The sequence below is a fragment of the Melitaea cinxia genome, chromosome 26 (genome assembly GCF_905220565.1).
Source record: "Melitaea cinxia chromosome 26, ilMelCinx1.1, whole genome shotgun sequence".
NCBI lineage: Eukaryota > Metazoa > Arthropoda > Insecta > Lepidoptera > Nymphalidae > Melitaea > Melitaea cinxia.
Window position 1 is genome coordinate 9,777,088 of NC_059419.1, and position 24,938 is coordinate 9,802,025.

General features: G+C 33.1%; 1 protein-coding gene across 1 annotated transcript in view; it reads right to left on the reverse strand.

Moving 5' to 3' along the window:
• Positions 1-24,938, reverse strand: part of LOC123666466 (paired box protein Pax-5) — a 92,989-nt gene that overhangs the window by 60,577 nt on the left and 7,474 nt on the right. The window lies entirely within an intron of this gene.

A 24,938-nucleotide genomic window follows, 5' to 3' on the forward strand; every position in this document is an offset into this window, starting at 1 on the left:
AGCTACACGTAGATACTTATATGAAAGACGTAATTTCTCTAAATGGTAACTTGAGGCTTGTAAGACTTATGAAGATCAAGGAATTTGTCACCTCTGTACCTATTCTCATCCAATAGTAACTGCTTGTGACAGTACCTACCTACGGATTTCTCATTTTTCGATCTTCATTTCGTAATGATTAAGAAAATAAATTTAAATTTAGAATATCCACCTAATCGAAGAGCTGATTAATTTATTTTAAGTGAACTAATTGCAACAGGGACATGAATAACAGGCTTTGAGCGTCTCACTTCTGGGCAAAAGCTTTTTTTCTCATATGTAGATATCTATCTATAGTAGAATTGTTGAAGATCAATTCAAGAAAGTATGTATGTAATTACAATTAACAGTAAATATGTATTGGGTTACTTAAATAATTAAAAAACTAGGATTAGAATTTTTAATTAAATTAATTATTCACTAGATCTTCAAAGAAACATTTCAGTGATCAAATCAATAATGTGTTTAGCACTTTGAAATGATAATTTTTCAATTTAGGACTATAGGTAAATACCTAACAATGTAGTGTGATAGGTATGTATATCATGTGGATATTATTAAATATTAAAAATCGACTATCGATTCCAAAAGTAAATTCTGTTGAGAAGAATCGGCAAGAAACTCAACAGTTATCCACTTATAAAAACATCAATAATTTACTCAACAGAAACTTCAATCTCATGTCCCGGATTAAACAAAACATATTGCTACACATATTGTACATAAAACGAGTATATGTACCCATTGATATACCTACCTACTTATTTCATATTCCAAAAACCTACCCACCTACTTCACAAGTCCAGAATTGAAACAGTTTGTAGCTTGCATTCCACTAACGGCAAATTTTGTCTTGACTGTGCTACAGGTACCTAAATAGGACTTTATTACCAGTATACCTATAAATACTATGATTTTAGGTAGATATGGGACATGTAAGTATACCTAGAATGAAAATTAAACCTAACCTAACATGGAATACTTATTTCAAAATTAGGTTCGAAAACTGTAACCTAAACTATATTTTTAGTGTTTGTCTCTATTTGTTTATTTATCTATAGGAATTATGTTTGCCTGTTCCTTCTGGACGAATCTTAATTAAGTTTTGATGCATAGATATTTGTAATTTACTTTTGATTAAATTTTCACGCTATGGCTTACACAAGCGGAATATAATTAACAGTTATTATTTACGTAATAAACATTAATTAAATAATTTATTACCTACATAGAAAACATTAAAAAAATAATTACTTATAATCAACATAAACCATATCATTTTGATAATTAACAATTATAATAAACCGTAACGGTGTTTAAAATCAAAATTTGCGTGATTCAAGTAGGCTTCGAAAACATTTTTGAATCGTCCTTTCACAGATTAAAATTATTTATTAATTTATTTATTTTGTTTCAGACATAGTCCGTATTACAAAAACAACTTAGGTATAATGGTAGTAAATCAATATATTTGTTTTAATAGATTATAGTTAAAAGCGAAGTTCGCGCCATTTTTGGCGTGAACTTGTGGAGGCCTATGTCCAGCAGTGGGCTGTGATCGGCTGAAATGATGATGATGATGATGATGATGAAAAGCGAACACCGATTCAGTATATAGATTCTACAGAGAAGAATCGATAAGAAATTCAGTAAATCTTTTCATTTATATAGAACATGCCATATTCAGTGCCATAATATCATACGCGTGAAATGCTCTCAATACGCGGCCATACCGTTCCAAACCAATTTGCTTCTACCCACACGTCAAGAAGCTTCGCGAAACACGCACACAAGTGTGTTTAAGCCACGCCCCATTCCCATCGACCAATCGGAGCGCGCCGCTCGCCCTACCGCGCGAAATCTTCTCTTCCATTGGCTAGAATTTAACGATCAAAAATTTGGAGGGAATTTTTGGGTGTTTTATGAAATCACGGTTTCGCAGATGTGCGGCGATGTTACGAGGTATTTTATAAAGGCATGATTGTATGCGGTTTTTATGTTTGTCGTTCGCTGTTATGATAATCTCGTTATGGATGGCGCGCTCGTTGTTTTTGCATAATGGCGGGGGACCATTTTTTTTAAGGAAGATTGTCTAGGGTCTTATTTTAAAGATAATTGCGTAAATTTCTGGCGAGGATGTAAGTTTTGATGGTCTTTTCGCTGAGTTCGAATATGGAGATTTTATGTTGGAAGGAATTTTATACGTTTTAGGTTTTATGAGTACCTCTACGTTATCCCTAGATTCAATGTAGATATTTTTATATCTTATTTAAATAATATCGAACTCTTTCTTATTTATTCGTTAGCTTCTTCAGACGTAGGTACCTAGTAGGTAGGTAACATATCTGCACCTAATTGAATATCTGTACCGAATTTATAAACTAAAACCAAGTAGCTATAGTTTAAAAGCGCAATATGCTTACAATTTATAAAAGAAAAATTTAAAAAGATAATTTTAATTTTTAATATGCAAACAACTAAAGAGGTTTTGTTTACAATGAATATGTTATCTGTATAGGTACTGTATAGGAACATACTCACATGTATAATATTCCATCATATTTTGATTGTATCTGTACGCGGCGGATAAGTCCACTCCGCCGCCGGCCCTTAGCCCGAAAAGGGCCGCGAAGGTGGCCTTACTTTGACCCTCCAGCTTGACCACCACACTGTCCAGTCCCTCACCACATAAAACACCTCCTTATAATATCACATCAGTCCTTTACGTCATAATAAACCTACCATTGTTACGGTCCGAAATTTAAATCTTTGAATTTCGTCATTACGAAATTTTTTTAATGACACTTATTTAAATCTTGTTTAATTAAGTCTATGCACTGGAAAGAACCTGCTCGTGTTTTTTTTAATCACCACACACTGAAACACCTTTACCTGTCAAATATTCGACATGAGAATCTATATCTACCGAAGTATAATCTGTCTTTGTCGTAGGTAATAGATATATTTGTAATAGAAATTGGCTTTTATGTATTTCCATTTATTTTGATTACCACGGACATTTTTTATTTGCACACTGCTCACACAATTTATTTCAATGAATCGTCACCTTATAAAGCACTTTTTAAAATCTTTACACGATAAAGAACCTCAAAAAATGCAATTTTCGTAATATCAAAATGACAGTTCTATTTTATTTTTAAATGTCACTTAATGTCACCGTCCTCGGATTTCGAACGAAATCATATTTTGAAATTTAATAGTCCCATTTATTCGAATTTCGAAAATAAGTATTCATTGTGGAATTTTATACTGAAATTGAATTAAAATTATATTTCTTTAAATGTGGAATTCAGTTATTTATTATTACTATTATTAATATTTTTTATTTTATTGAAATATTTTATAAAATAATTTCATTTTTTATTTGAATTACTTTTTTATTTCGCGGAGAGTTTTTAATAACTTTTTTATTATTTGTGAATCGAACTTTTAAGGTTTAACAGTAAGAGGTTTTAGCAATTAAATTCATTTCTTTTTTTATATTTTAGTTAATTGTTCAACCATTATTGATGTCTTCACCCAAACCATTTATAATTACAACTAAAAAGCCAAACCGGTTAACTTTCATCTTACAAAAAAGGCTGATCTCCGTGAAAGTGTCGGATAGAGACGTCTATTGGTCGTAAAGTCGATTCGTTAGGTTTAATTTTCGGTTTTTGGCCGATTTTCCGGCGTTTGAGCGGTTTTCCGCATGAATTGTGACAGGTGGAAGTTATTCTCACGAGAAATTATCTTAATGAGGAAGTCTTGTTCGGAAAATTAGTTGAAAGACCATGCTTCTATTGTTGTACTTAATTTAAATTTTAATATACTAAAATCTTAGAAGGTAGCATCTCAAGGTAAAGTTGACTTATATTATTAGCACTAATCTAATTTTTTATTAAGTATTTTTTTCTAAGTATTTAGGTAGGTATGACTAGATAAATATTGATTTAATAATAAACATATAAAGATGTACAAAGACATATTTTTTTACTGCTGTAAATTTTTATTTCTTAAAAACATTTGCTAAAGTAACATTATTTTCTTGTTTTCCTTGTAAATATATTAATTAGATGCGTCACTATAATATGAAAATTATTTTATAGATTTCCGTATTCTTTATTTAACTAAAAACCACAAAACTAGTTAAAGACACATAAAAATCACAACTATTTTAAAAAATCGAATAGAGTCATTCACACATATCTGTTCTGAATATTGAACTTTTCACTATTTTAAAAATTCGAAACTCATAAAAATACAATTTTGCTATTGAAGATCGAACAGATTCTATCCATTCTTTTCAATAAACGCACTATATTTTTAAAATTCGAACTTTGATTTCATTATTTTATAGGTAAATTAAATTCGATTTTCGAAAAATCGAATCGAGTCAATGTGATTGACTATGACCGTTCTGTACTGAAGACTGACCAGATTTTGGTTAACATTTCACGGTCCGAACCGATGGGAATGACAGTTGACAGGTGTAAGTATCGCCTATCGAAGAACGGCGTGGGATCTTAATATTTATTACTAAATTATTTTATTATTAAAACACTTAAATGTCAACCTTATTTTAATTGAGACTAGTTGTATATTCGAATAATACGATGTATGTATTGTAATTCAATTCCGATGTATAACTAATTGTATATTTATTTTGATTTGCTATTTCGTTTGCTGTTGTTTTAAAATATATTTTATAATCCATAATCAAACTTTATGTTGTCCAAATAGCCTTCCTTATAAACACATTTCATCTTATTTTAAAGTAGGTACCTAATAAATTAAATCAATAAGCTATAGATAATATAAAACTACAACAGATTCTAAATATAGATTAATAGATTATGTTGAGAATAATTTGCAAGAAACTCAACAGTTCTCTTAAAAACTGTCACGATATTACTCAACAGATAAAATCTGTCACACATCTTTCATGAAAGCGTTTCTATATTCTATATTTTCTATATTTCTATATATTTATATCTGTATATAACTGGAAAATTTACATATATGTAAATTAAACTTAGTTTATATGTCTGTAATATAGTCTGTATCCAATAGGTATATGTATGTACTATTATATGTATATAAGATGTAAGGTAATACGGCATGTAACGTATACAAGTCTTGATGTAAGCAGAGTATTGAGTTTCTAGAAACTTCGTCCTATCGTGTGTCCGTCTGTGTATTACGTTTTAAAGCGGGTTCAGTTCGTAATGTATCGTGCTTGAGAATGGAGGTATACGTATTCGATTACTGGTGTTAGAATTTATTTTATTATTTTTTATAAAATCATTTTTCAAAATAGGAATTTCTATGGTTATAAAAATATAGCGCTTTTCACTATAAAACCTAATTTTAAAGAAAGTTCTAGGCCATATTACATCAGCCAATGATTCATAGGAATGTCAGAGATTGCCCGGTGATTAGATTGACGGTTAGTGAGTAGTTAATAAGCCCCTTTGTGTTAAATTTTGTGACCAAAAACGCTATCAATTCATCTGTTCTCTAAAATACACTTAAACAGCCTATAAACGTCTCAGAGATGGTCAAAGCTCTCTTCTTCTATGTAAAAAAAAATTAAGAACTTTAATTATCACCCTATTCTAAGGCGGGTTGGCATGTAATATCCTTATCAAGACTAACGATAGTTATCAGGTGCTTATGATATCAACCGTGACACGTGCTCTACGAAGCACAATGGGGAGATACACAAACATACAGATTAGAAACTATATCTATATAAATATTTGTATTGAGCTAAAATTGATTCCAATATGGTAAGTTTTAATATGTGTTAATAACCGTTCTGGTGTAGTGGTGCGTGTAGACGCCTTAACACCGACGGTTTGCTGGTTCGATCCCGCTAGAGATGGATATTAGTATTTGTATATCTTTGCGGTTTGGATGATTGTCCTTATTGGTCTCCAAGGAGCATGTTAAGCTGTCAGCAACAACAACAGTCCCAGTTGTTATGATAAATACGTAGTTTGAAACTGACAAAAATTATGTATCTTTATAGATTTTATCTGTTAGATAGCGTTTATGTCAGATAATTTTATCCACAACATCGAAAGATGCTATTGTTTTGCAAACGTTACGTTAACATTATTATCAGAGTAACTTGCAATTTTTTATTTCCTACTTTTAACTAAAAATAGCGAAACAAAATCTTCGATTCTTAAGAGTTGTTGATAGCGAACGTTACACATAGTAGGGAATATAGCCACCAATCAACAGTGGAGCATCGTGGTAGATTAAGCTCCAATCATTTTCCTACATGGAGGAAGAGGTATGCCCAGTTGTGGGATGTTACACGCTGAATCTTGTGTTTGTCTAACTTTTTTTATCTCTGATCAATATGGTTATTAATTATCAATAACTAAGTTATCAGAAAAGATAATAAAGTTTAGCTGCGTTGTATTTAAATTCGTAATTTTAGAATACAGCCTTCATAATGTCTTTTTCACCGGTTACCGTTAACACTATTCGTCAGATAACGGTATCCAACAGATAAAAGTTTCTGATATATTATTATTTTATTATCTACTTATGGCATATTATGTATTCACAATTGTGAATCTAAAAGTTATATATGCGATAAATAAAGTGGAGTTTGAAACTGAAAAAAAATATGTATCTTAATAGATTTTATCTGTTAGATAGCGTTTATGTCAGATAGTTTTATCAACAACCTCGAAAGATGCTATTGTTTAGTAAACGTTACGTCAACGGAGAGTAACTTGCAACTTTTCACTAAAACTGGCGTCATAAAATCTTCGATTCATAAGAGTTGTTGGTAGTATTTAAAAAAGTATGAATTGAAACTATTTATTTTATATTTTTTTGGTAGTAATACAATCAAAATATTCATAGTAATATGCGGTCAATACAAAAAAAAATGTTTTTTTCGTAATTCTATTATGAACATAATTTACACGCACAAAATGATCTCATGTAACTTTTAATATTTATTTAACACAGTAACATTATAACTACAGTAAAGTTTTAGTTTTTTTTTATATTCATAATGATTGGATTTTGTAAGAATATATGAAACTAATTGTAACTTTTTGTATTCCTGTAAACTAGACATACAGAAAACATCTATTTATCGCTACTCAAAGAATACCTACCAATATCTCATATACCTAATAAATATTTCTGTACTAATATTGTTTACGAGTAGTATCTTTATATTAATACGTGAAGCAAAAATTTTGTAAGACTTTTTACGAAAATCACGCGGACGGAGGAGTATGAAATTTCGTACACTTATAGTTTATATAGAGAAGGAGTGCAGAATGCTATTTTTTTTTTTAAATTATGCATAAACATGTAATAAATCAATAAAAGAAACATTACGCACACTACTATGTATTTTGACACACACATGCATATTATACTCTTTTGTTGATTGTCAAATTGAATTTTTTTTAAAAAGGTTCTATATTTTCATTATTTTTTTTTTTAATTTGAATTTCTAATTATGGTCGAATTTCGACCACTGGGCGACCACTCGTAGTTCTCAATAATTATGCAAAAAGGAAGCTTTGATAAAACCATTGACATATTAAGGCTTTTAGGTTTGTTATGAAAATTAATTTTTTTATTTTAAATTAGTTTGAATGTTCATATTGTTTGTTTTATTATTTTAATCATTTTGGAAAAGATTATTTCATATAAATATTTATTTATTTATTAAAATAAATCCTAGTAGACATTTGTTTATCATTTCACTTTCCACAGAAAAATTCAATTTAGTATTTGAAATAATGTTTTAAGCACTGAATTACGGACATTTTTCACTTCACTAATCCAATAGACATTCATTTTTCGTAATAGTCAAATATTGGTAAGCGTACCGACTATTAGGTATAATTTTTATATTACATTACTTTGGTTTCTTTTTTAGTTTTAACGTTAAGAAAAATAACATTATATTTTTGTTAGTATTTTTTTTTAAATGAAGTTAGGTAATGTAGCACAATGCGTTTTTTTCGGGATGATAATTTTTGAGAATATTAAATTTAAATTAATTTATAAATTGTATGAAATATTTTAGAATATACACAACATAGTTTTTAGAAACGTTAATATTATTGAAGTTATTTTTCATAACTTTCACGTTACACTACTGTTGATATTTTAAATTTAATTTTTTTTATCTTTACACAAATCAAATAAAAATCAATTAATTTAATATCTAACAACACAATTTCATAAAAAAATTAAAAACAATTTATTATTCATTCATCGATGTATTAACACAATTTTAATACACTCAAAAATATTTTTTATCACTACAATTTTTATTATTTTTCTTATTTTATATTAACACAAACACTATTTCATTAACTTTCATACCGTTTTAACACTTAAAAATATTAGACACAAATATTAATAAAGCACTGAGCTTTAAGCTGAGCCTTTATCTCGCGAAAGCTCGTCTCGGTCGACCGCGCGCGGCGCGACACAGGCACCCTCTACCGCCACGTGATACAGTTTGAGGGGTGGAGGGTGGGTTTCGCGAATTCGATGGGGTAGTTTTGATAACTCGATTTTGATAATGACGATTTTTTTTATCAATTGATGTAATTATTATGTTGATGTTTTGATAAAAATTTATGTACTTATGTGATAGAGAGATAATCTTAAAAAGATTTTTAAGCGTTGTGTTAGAGATTGTCTTAAGAAGTTCTTTAAAAGATAAAAATGTTGCAATTTTTTATTATTATTTGCTTAGTAATTTTTTAGTTAATATAACCTAACTAGTAGTCGCTTATTCTTTGTAGTTAATTGAATATTTACTGTATTACGTCAGAGTGTAAATAAATCTGTCGGTTCCAGGTGTTATCATTTTGACTATTTTAGACTAGCCCGTTGGCGCAGTTTGAAGTGCTGCTTTCTGTTCCGCGGGTTGCGGGTTCGATTCCCGCCTGAGTCTGGGTGTAATATTTGTATTTATATATGTACTAGCTGACTCGGCAAACGTTGTCTTGCCGCTAAACTCTATTTAAAAATAGGGGTTGTTGGTAGAAGGGTGAAAATTTAGGGATGTATGTATTTTTCAATGCCGAGACAAAATAAAAAATAAATAATTTATCTAAAAATTAAAAAAAATATTTAGGGGTGGACTACATTTAACATTTAGGGGGATGAAAAATAGATCTTTTTCGATTCTCAGACCTACCCAATTCACACAAAATTTCATGAGAATTTTATATTAGATTATTTCTATGTATATTTATCAAAAAAATATAGTTATAACAGCCCGTTATTTAAGCATGTATATAAAGCTAAAAAATTTTGAAGACTATACATACATACATATATATATATATATATATATATATATATATATATATATATATATATAGACATAATGCTTTTCGTCTTACTCTATTATGAGTAGCGATCACTATCTGGTGTCAATGATAAATAAATAAATAAATATCTTATACTCCTAACATACACACACGGTCGTCTGTCCCTATAATAAGCAACTTAATGCTTGTGTTACAGGTAACATCTGACTGTTATAACTATTTTTTTAAATATTTATACATATGATACATATATAAATATATATATAAACATATGATACCCAGACTCAGGCGGGAATCGAACCCGCAACCCGCGGAACAGAAAGCAGGGCCACCACAAACTGTGCCAACGGGCTAGTCAAATTCAAAGCGCTATAGAAGCGTATATTAGGAAAGATAATTATGTATTTTCAAATGCATAACCCCAGGAAGTCAAAACTAGCCTCGAGATCAACACACACAATAAACACAACCGCCCAGAACACGACAAACATATATATATATATATATATATATATATATATATATATATATACATATAGCCATAGGTACATCATAAAAGTTAGGTAATCACAAATATATGTACGACTCACCCAAAAATGTGAACACATCAAAATCACTATTACATACACACTTGCGAAATAATTTCTAATCACACATCAAAATGTATAACGGGTTATGTTCCCGGCTTTTACAATTGCGTTGTTGAAACGAAACGAGTCTATGATGTAATCGTAATTATGTTTTTTTTATGACTTAATCGAGTTAATTGGTTAGATTTTAACGATCTTTGCTTATAACGTATGTTCGTACCGATCTGTATTGTAATGGGCTTTATATTTTAATTGAGGTAGCATTACCTAATCTATATATACATATACTAAAACGAGGTTTCACTCGTTTAGTTAATTATGATACGAGATCCGAACTAGAGTCGACATTCACCCATATGCTTAATGGATGAAAATTATTTTATATAGGTATACAACTAGCTGACCCCGCAAACGTTGTTTTACCACATTGTATGTTATTAACCCCCCCCCCCTTAATCCCCCCCTTATAACTTAGGGGTATGAAAAATAGATGTTGGCCGATTCTCAGACCTACCCGATATGCACACAAAATTTCATAAAAATCGGTCCAGCCATTTCGGAGGAGTATTTTAACTAACATTGTGACACTAGAATTTTATATATAAGACTAGGTCGGTTAACAAGCGTACGGCTCACCTGATGGTAAGCAATTACCGTAGCTCATAGAGGCTTGCAATACCACATACCATCGCAAACGTGTTGCCAACCTTACACACATTCCTTCCTAAGAGCTCTGGTCACTTTACTTACCAAAACAACACAAAAATAACCTAACAACACTAACTAAGGTGAGCTTGCTTGTTTTCCACTCCAGGCATATAAAAAAAAAACAACTGTGCCTCATCTTTCCCGTCTTTGCCTCGATCGATCTTTCAAACTAATTCAAAGCAAAGCAAAGTAACAGCCACTATTACGACTCTACCGTTGTTATTTATTTATTTTTGTTACTATTTATGTCCGGTAAAACTAAAATGAGCTTATTTAACGTTTTACTGATATTTTTAATATACACCTAGTCTTTTATTCTTATTATTATATTCCTATTTATACCTATTTATTTCTATTAAATAAATAAATAAATAATGTAAAATAACATTAAGAATAATCGTAGATTTATTAAAGGTTTGGAAAATAGAATAAAAAAAATAAAACCTGTAGGTACCAATATACACCTAAACATAGGTACATGACGATACAAAACAGATTGGTTCACATTATATTCGGCTAATTGATAACAAACCTCGACTAATGCACAGATTGACAAATTATCTATTATATATAGATGTCAGGGTAACAACGAAAACAATGGACTTATGTTAAATTAAGAGAAAAATGTAATCATCATCATCATCATCAACTCAGCCTATTGCAGTCCACTGCTGGACATAGGCCTCCCCAAGGTCGCGCCAGACATCCCGGTTTTCCGCAATCCTCATCCAGCCTACACCGGCAATCTTACGTCTTCGGTCCAACGGACCGCAGGATGTCCCACACTGCGTTTGCCAAGACGCGGTCTCCACTCCAGGACCCGTATATAAGTATGTAAATATGTATGCATAAGTATGCAGATGTACAAATATCTGTATTAGAGCTTTAGAAACATTTTAAACTTAAAAAAAGAGTAACTTAGTAGATGAAATTAAGGATGATTTAAACCTTTTTGTAGTCTACTCCCTGAGTGTCGATTTTCATATAAGGCCCCCGGTATGAAAAAAATATGAGAAGTGAAATCTACTGAACGAATGACTTCGTTACGTTTTTGTTAACGCCATCTAGGGTTGAACACTCTTGGGTTCCAATAGATGGCGTTATGCGATTCGTTTACTTACCATTTGATATGGTATTAATCTTTTTGTTAGACTAGTAAGCCTTTTTTGTGCCTATTTAGACAATCGAACTGCAGGAGTAAGTCGAGTCACACGTCGGAGCTGCCATACCCTTTTTTTATAAGAATTTGAATTTAAATAGATAAATAATTCATTTGTAATATATTTAAATTGTTCACGTAGATGCAATACTTTAAAACAAACGAAAAAACAGTGGAACCGTAACCTATAAACGCAGATCAAACGCCAACTGAACATGACTGGTGAATTAAACTCACATCTCTCTCCTTAAGGGGCTGTTGCTGACATACTTCATTCAACAGTCTGTGGTCAATTGGTACTGGTCATTGATAAGTATATATATTGTTAAGATGTACGATGTTCCGTGAGCTAGGTTTTAGATGTTGTTTATTGACAGAGTAGTTGTTATGCGTTTTTTAAGAATAATATAGCCGCGATAAGATCGTCTATATGTAATAAAGATTAAAAGTAAATATAATAGTAATTAAAACCTGCGGTTTTATTGCAGCATATTTCCAGGTTTTTTTTTTGATAAATATACATAGAAATAATTACATAAATAAATACAAAAATCACACCCAGACTCAAGTAGGAATCGAACCTGTAATCCCAAGAGCAAAAAGCAGTGCCACAACAAATTCCGCCAACAGGCTAGTCAAAATTGATACTTTCCCGATTTTGATTAAAAATAATGATAAAGGAAATAAACATACGTTTAAGTCATGTCATCACATCTCAGCAGCCTATCGCAGTCCACTACTGGACATTGGCCTCCACAAATTCATGTGTTTTGCCCATAGTCACCAGGGCAGGGCAGGCGGGTTGGTGACTGCAGGGCTGGCTTTGTCGCACCGAAGACGCTGCTGCCCGTCTTCGGCCTGTGTATTTGAAAGCCAGCTGTTGGATGGTTATCCCGCCACCGGTCAGCTTTTTAAGTTCCAAGGTGGTAGCGGAACTGTGTTATCCCTTAGTCGCCTCTTACGACACCCACGGGAAGAGAGGGGGTGGCTATATTCTTTGATGCCGTAACCATACAAGTTTAAGTCATGTAATCAATACTTCGCCTAAATCTTTCTATTACGTATTTAGTAAGAAGACGTATTTAGTTAGAATTAATATTTGACTTTAAAAAATTAAAAAACCTATCTATATAATAAAAATGTATGTTGCTAAGTATATAACTCAAGAATGGCTCGACCAATTCGGCTATTTTTTTTTGTAATGTTCCTTAAGGCCCACGGAAAGTTTGAATACTAAAAAAAAATTTTTTTTTTTACTATTAACTTTTGACAGAACAAAGTCTGTCTAGGCAGCTAGTATGAAAATATAAACACTTCTAATAACAGGATGGAGGAGCTCTCATAATTCTATTTTATTCTTCAAAAAATACCTAAATATCAAAATCCGCCAAGCCTCTTGTTACAGTAGCCATACATAGACAGTAACATATTCGATGCCTTTGATCTGAGATCGCTTCATTAGCCAACGCTATATAATTATCTCATACACGACTCATGACACTAGCGAACACACGCGGCTCTGTCTGGCTTATTTTAACTAACTATTTCTTAATATAAATAAACTTAATTAATATTCTTTGACGATTAGCAGGAAAGTGGACATAGGGTGCCAATCAAACCACCAATTGCAAATTCATGCGACGTTTCGATCCTTTATTGGACCATCATCAGGCATCTACAAAATACAAAACATTGAAGAAAGTTGTATACCCAATTAATCCACAACAACAACAAAACAAAAAGAACCACATCATCAGTACCTTTACATACAGTAGTCAATAGACATCTCCCTGTCAACGTTCTTTCATTATGTAAGATTCTACTGTATGTAAAGGTACTGATGATGTGGTTCTTTTTGTTTTGTTGTTGTTGTGGATTAATTGGGTATACAACTTTCTTCAATGTTTTGTATTTTGTAGATGCCTGATGATGGTCCAATAAAGGATCGAAACGTCGCATGAATTTGCAATTGGTGGTTTGATTGGCACCCTATGTCCACTTTCCTGCTAATCGTCAAAGAATACTTATAACAAATGGACACAACGATAAATAATGAAAACTTAATTAATTTATCGAAAGGTAATAAAATTTTTATTTACAAAATGGCGATTCGAAATTACTTTTAAAGGCCATTTAAATTAAGGTAATGTTATTGTTTTTATTTGTTGTTTCTTAAAAGTAAAAATTTGAATTAAAATTAATGCAAAATCCGTTCCGCCATAATGGCGCAGTTATATTAGTCACACACTAAAATGTTTTATTGAAAAAAAAAATACGATTGTCACACGAGTCTATTAAAAAAACAGTTATAATTTTGATCCAAATTTAACTCTATATATATGTGGAACAAAGTACAAATTCAAAATATAGCACCTTCAATTCTTTTAATACACACATCTACATTTTATATCTGTGCTGTTAAAAGTAATTTTAATCGTTTGGTATTAATTTAAATCTATTAATATTGTCAATAAGTTATAAATAATTTTCAGCGTTATCAGTACATTATAACTTTTATTGCTAACAACAATAAGACTTAAATTGATTTCGTTCATTTTGTTCTTACAACGTTTCACTATTAAATTTCTTTTTTATATTAAAACGTATTGGAATGTAAGCTTTACCTCGGTTATGATATGGTTTATTTTTTATGTGCAGTAAGTAGGCGCTTAAAACGTTTTATTATAACATCTAACATAAAATACAAACGAACGTAACCTAAACACAGACAACAATGAAATTTCAGCTCTCTATTTCTCTATGTAAAGTCTAATATTTAATAGCTGCAATTGGAACTTATTATCTTCTGAAATTGAAAGACAATTAAATTTCCAGGGAATAAACCAAATAAAATATTTCAATAGTAAAATTTAAGTCTTATTCGAGCGTAATACTGTTCCATATTTAATAATATTTATTGCCTTTTAATACCTATTAATACAAAAGTATTCCTCAAATGACTTATATCTTAATTGCATGGATTAAAAATTCAAAACTACACTTTATTCTAAGGGAATAAGATTTAATTTGCGTAGAATTGAAATTAGAGATAAATCGTTTTATATTAATTATTAGATTAAAAATGCGCGGACAGAAGACCGTGATTGGTGGATGAGCTGTCAAAAATTAACACAGGCGTATCTAATCACGTGGAACAGAGTGCGTGTATCCGTCCCTTTCACACTTTTTTTTAAAGTTTGACAAGTTGCCAGTTTTTTTTTTAAATAAAAATGTGGCGTATGAAAGTTTTGAACATTCCATTTAACAAAACAAACTGCAAATGGTACCTAGGCACTAAACATACATTACATTTGTTGCACACAAATATGTATCACATACTGATACATAATTAAAATCTAATTAGTTGTCCCTCAAGTAAGCACTGATTAATTATTGTCCTTCGCTATGTAAAAAAAAAACACTACGTGCAAATTATACAATTTTGAAATCAAGTAAATTTACATTTTTATGGTATTTTATAAAGTTTTATATTAGGTACATTTGCTATGCTTCACGGCTTTACTGGCATTAGTGTCAATCACATTTGAATGCTAGGATGTAATGTAGCCCATATGTTCTCATAAGTCTCCAACTCTCATCGCATTTTTTTTATCAAAATCGGTTTAGCAATTTTACCGTAAAAGACTAATAATCTTCATAAACTTCTAAATCTAATAAAAGTATTGTAAATGAATGAATCTTAAAATGTTCTCACATCGATCGCGTCGAGTCATCGAATTAGTTCCGCGCCGGGAATCGAACCGGTGACCTTATCCATTAAAAATGTTAATTTTAGTTCGCTTTTTTTGTTAAAAGGATACGTCCAAAGTATTTTATTAAACTTTACTTTCACTTTTAATGTAATGTTTTATAATGTATCTATTGGATAAGTTTCACGGTTATCACGCGTTATCACATTTTTAACAATTTTTGGATAACAATTAGTCTTATGTTATTCTAGACTATATACCTATCAATGTGTATCAAAATTTTCGCTTCTCCTTAATACAGATAGCTCAGCTACCTAGCTAGGAGAAGTAGAGGTCATAATAGTAATTACTTTCAAATTACACCTAGAAACTGATTGTTCCTTTTTGTTACTTGTTACTTGAATATGTTGTGTAAATACGGAAATAAAAATAAAATAAATAATTATATAATGTGCCAAATTTCATAAAAATCAGTTCAGTAGTTCTGTTGTGATTAAGTAAATAAACATACATTAAAAAAATGCATTTGTAATTGTAGTGAGATTTGATTTACGAAATTTATTTGATTTCCTCGCAAAATATGGTTTTTATTGCATTCAGCCTATAACATCCCACTGCTGGGAATAAGCCCATTTCTCCATGTAGAAGAAATTACATAATCCACCACGCTGTTCCACTGCGGGTTGACGTATATATTCCCTACTATAAGCAACGATTGCTATCAAGTGCATATGATAACAACCGGTACCAACAGCTTAACATGCTCTCCGAAGCACGGTCGGGAGACCCACAAGATCATCATTACAGCCTACACAGTCCACTGCTGGACATAGGCCTCCACAAGTTCATGCCAAAAATGGCGTGAACTCATGTGTTTTGCCCATAGTCACCACGCTGGGCAGGCGGGTTGTTGACCGCAGTACTGGCTTTGTCCCACCGAAGACGCTGCTGCCCGTCTTCGGCCTGTGTATTTCAAAGCCAGTGGTTGAATGGTTATCCCGCCACCGGTCGGCTTTTTAAGTTCCAAGGTGGTAGCGGAACTGTGTTATCCTTTAGTCGCCTCTTACGACACCCACGGGAAGAGAGGGGGTGGCTATATTCTTTAGTACCGTAGCCACACAGTACACAAGAACAGGCATCAAAACCGGAAAGGAATATTGGTACAAATAGAAATATCCATCCCGTACGGAAATCGAACACGCGAGCGTCGGTGTTTTAGCCGACTACTCGCATCACTCCAAAGCGGCTGTTGTTATTTTTATGTAATCTTTTGCGATCAAAAAAATCAGATCAAATTATTATTACAAATCTTTTGTAGAGATCTGTCGCTGAACTCGAAGTTAAATTAATTTTTTGTGCTGTAAACATGTTCTTTTCAACAAAAAAAGATTCGTGTTTAAGAATTTTATTTCTGACTATGCCTTGCGGTAAGCTGTGTAAAGTATGTAGTAGCTGTATAAGTAAATAATATAGCCACCCCCTCTCTTCCCGTGGGTGTCGTAAGAAGCGACTAAGGGATAACACAGTTTCAATACCACCTTGGAACTTAAAAAGCCGAACGATCGCGGGATAACCATCCAATTGCTGGCTTTGAATTACACAGGCTGAAGACGGGCAGCAGCATCTTCGGTGTGACAAAGCCAGCCCCGCGGTCACCAACCCGCCTGCCCAGCGTGGTGACTATGGGCAAAACACACGAGTTCACGCCATTTTTGGCGCGAACTTGTGGAGGCCTATGTCCAGCAGTGGGCTTCGAGGTTGAAGTGATAATGCCACCGTTACACACGCGTAAGAAATAGCCTATAGTCTTCCTCAGTAAATGGTCTATGTAACAACAAAAATCGTTTTTCAATTCCCACCAGCTGGTCCTGAGATTAGCGCGCTTAAACAAGCTTTTCAACCTTATTATAATTTTATTCTTTTATAAAAGAATATCTATTTTAATATATCTAAGTAATAAAAAAAAAAAGAAATTTTGATAACTTTTAATTTGCATTTATTACACTTAAAGTACTTGTTTTAATTATAAATAAATATAGCTAGGTAATATAAATAATCTATATACCTATATAAAAATTAATGTTTGTCTGTATGTCCTTTATAGAATCGTAAACTACGCATTTGATCATGTCATGATCTTCGCCAAAGTGTTGTGCATGAGCCCACAAAGATTTCTGAGTTGGTACGACCAAAATAATAATAATAATAAGCGTATCAACGCGCACAGGGTATATCTAGTACAAAATAAATATCGACTACATTTTTAGTTCAACATCACGAACCTTGAGAAATAAAAAAAGCAAGAAGCGTGTGTAAAGTGGAATCGAACAGGTTCCCAAGGAAGTCTGCGGTGGGTGTCGGTTACTGAGCTGACGGTATTTTTATTTTTTATACGTTTTAATTCTCATTCATCTTTATCCACATTCATTGAGTAATATCACAATGAAGAATGATGTAGGAGAATGAACGGAGCTTAACACACCACGCTGCTCCACTACGAGTTGGCGGATATATTCCTTACTAGCGACCCGCCCCGGCTTCGCACGGGTGCAATGCTGATACTAAATATACTACAGAATGTCTTTATTTATAGTCTGAAGCTAGCTTATAGCATGGTTATTAACATAATAACAACAACATTCAAATTTGCATCGTTAGATTACGCGGTATTACAGAATGCGTTGAAGAAATAAAGGTTCACTGCTTGTTCCCCGTAGGTGATAGCGTGATAATTTGTAGCCTATATGTTGACCCAACTTCTTAATAATATTCGTGCCAAATTTGAAGTAAATCCATGCAGTACTTTTTGAGTTTATCCCGGACATACATACAGACAAACAGACAAAAATTCTAAATACTATATTTTTGGCTTCGGTGTCGATTGTAGATCACACCCCCAAGTATTCTTTAAAAAATATATTCAATGTACAGTTTTGACTTTCCTACCATTTTATTATATGTTTAGATGAGTAACGATCGCTATCAGGTGTACATGATTTAACTGAGGTAGGGCACAGCAGGAATTTCCTGCTCAAAATATGGAGCAGCCTGACTGGGGTAGTACCTCGACCTTACAGAAGACCACAGCAAAATAATACTGTTTTCAAGCAGTATTGTGTTCCTGTTGGTGAGTAAGGTGACCAGAGCTACTGGGGGGATTGAGGATTGGGTCGGCAACGCGCTTGCGATGCTTCTGGTGTTGCAGGTGTCTATAAGCTACGGCAATCGCTTACCATCAGGTGAGCTGTACGCTTCTTTGCCGACCTAGTGACATAAAAAAAAATGATACCAACCGGGACCGACAGCTTAATGTGCTCTCCGGGGCACGGTGGGAAGACCCACAAAGGCAATATGGAAATAAATAATTATTGAGCGGGTATCCAACTCACAAATTGTCGATCACTGCACACCGCACCGCTCTATCAAAGCAAGTGTTAACTTTTTCTAATAGGTCTTTCATTATTATGTGAGAATGAAAATAGCCTTTAAATGGGCAAACAATAATAGGAATAGAGAGCAGAGACTTGTTTTAACAGGAAAAGGGTTGGAAACCGCCTATGTTACTTTATTGTTGATTTTTATATCAAAATGGTGGCAAACAAGTACGTATACCACCATATGGTAAGCACTTACTGTAGCCCGTAAACTCCTGCAACACCAGAAGCATCACAAGCATTCTATTGACTTTACCGCCGCTGTTAATACAGTGCATCCCCAGGGCTCTGGACACCTTTTACTTAGGAACACGACACTGCTTGAAAGCTGTATTATTTAGCTGTGATTTTCTGTAAGGTCGAGACACGGACAGGAGACTGTCAACCTATTCCGGATTTCGAGAAAGATTTTCTTAATAAATTACAGGTTTTTTTTTATATCACTAGATCGGCAAACAAGCGTACGGCTCACGTGATGGTAAGCGATTACCGTAGCTTATAGACGCCTGCAACACCAGAGGCATCGCAAGCGCGTTGCCCAATACACAATCCAGGAGCTCTGGTCACCTTACTCACCAACAGGAACACAATACTGCTTGTAAACAGTATTATTTTGCTGTGATCTTCTGTAAGGTCGAGGTACTACCCCAGTCGGGCTGCTCCATGTTTTGAGCAGGAAATTCCTGCTGTACCCTACCTCAGTTAAATAAGGTATCATAATTTACGAAACATTTTGGTTTTTGAAATTACAAAATCATTATTTATAATTGTTTTCTATGATTGATACAGCCTCTAACATCCCACAGCTGGGCATAGGCGTCTTTCATCTGTAGCAGAAGGGTCGGAGTGGCTGTGTGTATAAAAATAAAAGTAAGCCTCTGACGTCAGCGGCCGACCCTTCACAGCGCCTGCGCAGTCACGTCGCGTTTTTTATAAAATTTCGCTTTCGATGCGCGTGAGCACCGCTGGGAGCGAGAGAGATCGTTAATACAAAAAAATATTAGTTATACAAAATTTTTAACAGTAGCTCTGTATAACTACAACCTTACTCAAGTGTTGTCTCAATGGGTATATATTTAGGTTGACTAATATTATGACTAGATTTATTTGTTAGTATAAATAATATATTATCAAATGATATATACATTATTGAAGGATCGTTCGTATGTATATTTAGGTAAATTATAAGAATAGATTTTGCTGTGATTTCGTATGCGTAGAAATTAAATAAAATTTGTTTAGATTTGAAATTATTAAATTAATTTTAAGTAACAAATTATTGACATAACGTTTCTTCCGGTTCTAACTATAAACACCTCGACACGAGAATTTTATATATTAGATAAAGTAATTGTGGAGTTTCTTACCGGTTGTTCTCTACAGAATTTGCATTCCGAACCGTTGGTAGCTTCACTTTCGAAAATAATTATAACGTTATTGTAAGATGACGATCAGAAGGTGCTTTCGAAGCCTCTTTGAATAAAGTTACTTTATAAAGTTATACAATAAAAATAAAAAAAATTAATAAATAAAATTTTCAGCTTTATAATGATATGTACAATGGTTTCTATGTTATGAATTATTTATCATGATTGTGTTGGTATCCCTGTTTACATACAAAGCTTAATGTTAGGAAACATACAATTGAGTGTATAAGCTGTACCAACATATAATAATGTTTTTAAATTGCCGATGTGTGGCTACGGCACTGAAGAATTTAGCCACTCCCTCTCTTCCCGTGGGTGTCGTAAGAGGCGACTAAGGGATAAAACCGTTCCACTACCACCTTGGAACTTAACAAGCCGACCGGTGGCGGGATAACCATCCAACTGCTGGCTTTGAAATACACAGGCCGAAGACGGGCAGCAGCGTCTTCGGTGCGACAAAGCCAGTACTGCGGTCACCAACCCGCCTGCCCAGCGTGGTGACTATGGGCAAAACACATGAGTTCACGTTATTTTTGGCGTAGACTTGTGGAGGCCTATGTCCAGCAGTGGACTGTTTAAGCTGTAATGTAATGATGAAATTGCCGATGTGATCACTCTTTAGTTGCACTGAGCAAAGATGTAGTATGACAATATTTTGTGTATATACACTTTAAAACTCAGTTAATGGGTTTAGGTCTCAATTCTCTATATATATTTTAGAAAATACCCACTTTTATAGCGATTAAAATATAATTATAAAACGACTTATATATATTCTCTTCCCGTGGGTGTCGTAAGAGGCGACTAAGGGATAACAAGGTTCCACAGCTACCTTGGAACTAAGGAAGCCGACCGATGGCGGGATAACCATCCAACTGCTGGCTTTGAAATACACAGGCCGAAGACGGGCAGCAGCGTCTTCGGTGCGACAAAGCCAGTACTGCGGTCACCAACCCGCCTGCCCAGCGTGGTGACTATGGGCAAAACATATGAGTTCACGTTATTTTTGGCGTCAACTTGTGGAGGCCTATGTCCAGCAGTGTTTAGGCTGTAATGATAATGGGTTTAAATCTCAATTCTCTATATATATTTTAGAAAATACCCACTTTTATAGCGATTAAAACATAATTATAAAACGACTTATGTATATTCTATTCCATCCACCAAGTAGGTACCTACTTATAAGGCGATTTATTATCTTTTTCTAATGTAAATGAATTTTTCTTTTTGAGAGTAAAATTCTTTAAGCCTAAATAATTATAAAAAAATAAAAAAAAAAACGCTAAAAACGTCAAACACAATACCCCATTAGACAAAGCCGAGTGATAATTAATTGTAAATAAATGGCCCGTTGAAGTAAAATTAAAGTAAAAATTGCTTTCCAAATTAATCGTCACCATTGTACGTGCGTGCTGGGACGGTATCTGGACAATCTCACGGGTTTGGCGCCTAAATGAGTAGTTAACCAAAAAGTACCTACCTTTGTTTCAATTGACACGATTAACGGGTATTATTAGCTTTTTTATATTTTATTGTCTTTGAATAAATACTTTTTGGTGACAGTGTAAATAATAAAAATTTAGTTTGTACGTTTTGGTTGTTCTTTTTTTAAATCAGATCTTTTTTCATTATTTTTGTTTTTTTTTTTTTAATTTGATATCATTTTAAAATTAATACGTTTTAAGTACAATGTAGGTAATGAATAGTTCTGGGGAATGTGGGCAGAAAATATCTTGCTCAAAATATAGAGCAGCTTGACTGGGGTAGTACCTCGACGTTACAGAAGATCACAACTAAATAATACTACTCCCAATTAGTTATGTGTTCCTATGGTGAGTAAAATAGTCAGAGCGTGATGCTAGTAATTCTCCCGGTATTGTGGGCAGAGGAAACTGTTTACCACCATCCAGACCATATGCCCGTTTGCCACCGTAGTACATACAAAAATACCGTAATCCATTGTGTTAGATTTGAGTCTTCTATACATTAAAAATCAAAATCAAAATCACAAACAGCTTTATTCAAATAGGCTCCAAGAGCACCTTCGAAGCGTCATTTTACAAACTAAAACTTTAGAAATAAATTGTTATATTTGTAAAAGTAAAGCTACTACCGATTCGGAATGTAGATTCTGCAGAGAAGAATCGACAAGAAACTCCGCAGTTACTCTTTTGAAAATAATATATAAACTGTGTTTTAGTACAAAATCAGTAACATGTTGCATAAAATACAGCGTCACTAAGTCCACACATCTTTATCAACTATGTAATCCAGCACCGTGTAAATAAACTTTATCTATTTCATTAATCCATTACTTAAAAATAGTGCTTTTTTTATATGAATACTTCAAAAATGAAACAAATGCTACGTTAATAAATTATAACTATTTTGTTCATAATTTGAATGTAAACATTCTGAACATATTGTTTACTAATATTTATGCGAATTTCACTTCTTATTATGATTGGACTTTTTCGGTTTTAAATATATAAATATATTTATATGTCTATATATAACATTTTACTCACTCATTCAATCCACGATGGTCGAGTCGTGGCTACAGTGAATGAGAGTTTTTTGTGAGCGGTACACTTGTCTAAATCGCTGTGAAATTACCTGCCAGCCGGCTGGCGTTCTGTTGTGACCGGGTGTGGCGGTAGTGACCGCGAAGATATTAAACAGGTGGCTTTAGAGTTACAGCGGGATTTATTATAAGTATATTCAATTCTTTTCAATAGAAGGATGTCTCGTTTTTTAATGTGTTTTGGGCAAGGAAGGAAGGCAGGAGGAGTGAAGGACACATTGGCATTCATGTTTATGCCAATAATTATTTACAAAATAATAATTAATATAATAATTATTAAATAGTCCTTAAAAAATATTTCATCATCATCATCATCATTTCAGTCTATCACAGTCCACTGCTGGACATAGGCCTCCACAAGTTCACGCCAAAAATGGTATGAACTCATGTGTCAAAAAAAAAACTTAAATTAATCCAAACAGTAAAACAAGTTAAACAGATAAATAATAATAGTTTAGTTTTTTAATTATTTATATTTGTACAATTAATCCTTTGTTGTAAAAAGTGTATAGTAAGTAGTAGTTTGTACCAGTTAAGGTAATTTGATAAAAATATGTTAATGGCTCTGGAATGTTAAAAATCATAATACTTGATATTAATTCCAAATAAAATTGAGATTTCTTACCATTAGTTATTTGATAACTTACACATTTATTATAAAGAATAGCAATAAAAAGTAAAAAAAAGGATATTTATACTTTTCCATTTGTGTGAGTAGTCCACATGTCCTGGGAGATTGGGGGTAGGGTCGGCAACGCGCTTGCGACGCTTCTAGTGTTGCAGGTCTATAGACATAGGCTACAGTCACCACTTAACATCGGGTGAACCGTACGTATGCATTTTTGCCAACCTAGTAGTATAAAAATGTCCTTACCAAAAAATACTATCATAGAAACATGAAAAGAGTTTTTATTTATGTTTACTGGTTTATCATTCTTATAAATAGGTTTGGGTTGTCTGGAAGAAATGGCTAATTAGCCATAAGTCCGCACATTGTACTTCACTGTCTGTAGTTATCTTTATGCTTTGTTTGTAATATATTTGTGGTGTACAATAAAGTATAAAATGAAAAAATAAATATATTGATAATTACTTAGTAAGTTGTCACCAAAGTTCTTACTTTACACAAAAAATAATCATTAGTAACATATACATACATACATATACATAATAATCACGCCTCTTTCCCGTAGGGGTAGGCAGAGACCACTTCTTTCCACTTGCTACGATCCTTACATACTTGTTTCGCTTCATCCACTTTCATTATTCCCTTCATACATGCTCGTCGGTTTAGGGTACTCTTGACCTGGCCTTTTTTCAAGACGTCCCCGATTTGGTCTTGAAATGTCCGCCTAGGTCTACCCCTTCCAACACTTCCACTCACACTCGCCTTATACACTTTTTTCGTCAGTCGTTCTTCATTCATTCTCTCGACATGACCAAACCATCTCAGCATACCTTTCTCAATTTTTGTCACTACATCTTCTTTCAGACCACACCGTTTCTTTATCTCACTATTTCTCATCCTGTCACTCAGTTTAACTCCTATCATACTTCTTAACGCTCTCATCTCAACTGCATTTATTCTGCTTTCATGTCTCTTCTGCCATACCCAACTTTCACTTCCGTACATGAGTGTCGGAAGCAACACCCCCTCATGCACAGCCAAACGAGCCTTTTTAGACACCTTCCGACTGCTCATAAAGGAGTTCAAAGCTCCATTCACCATGTTTCCTGCATTCACTCTTCTTTCAATATCACTCTCACACTTTCCATCTCTTGTAAACTTCGAACCCAGATACACAAACTCATTCACCTGTTCAATTTGTTCATCTCCAATCACGATATTACAGTCTGTCACTACCTCATCTCTTTCAAACACCATCACTTTCATCTTCTTTACATTCATCTTCATTCCCTTTCTAACAAAAGCTCCACTCATAGCA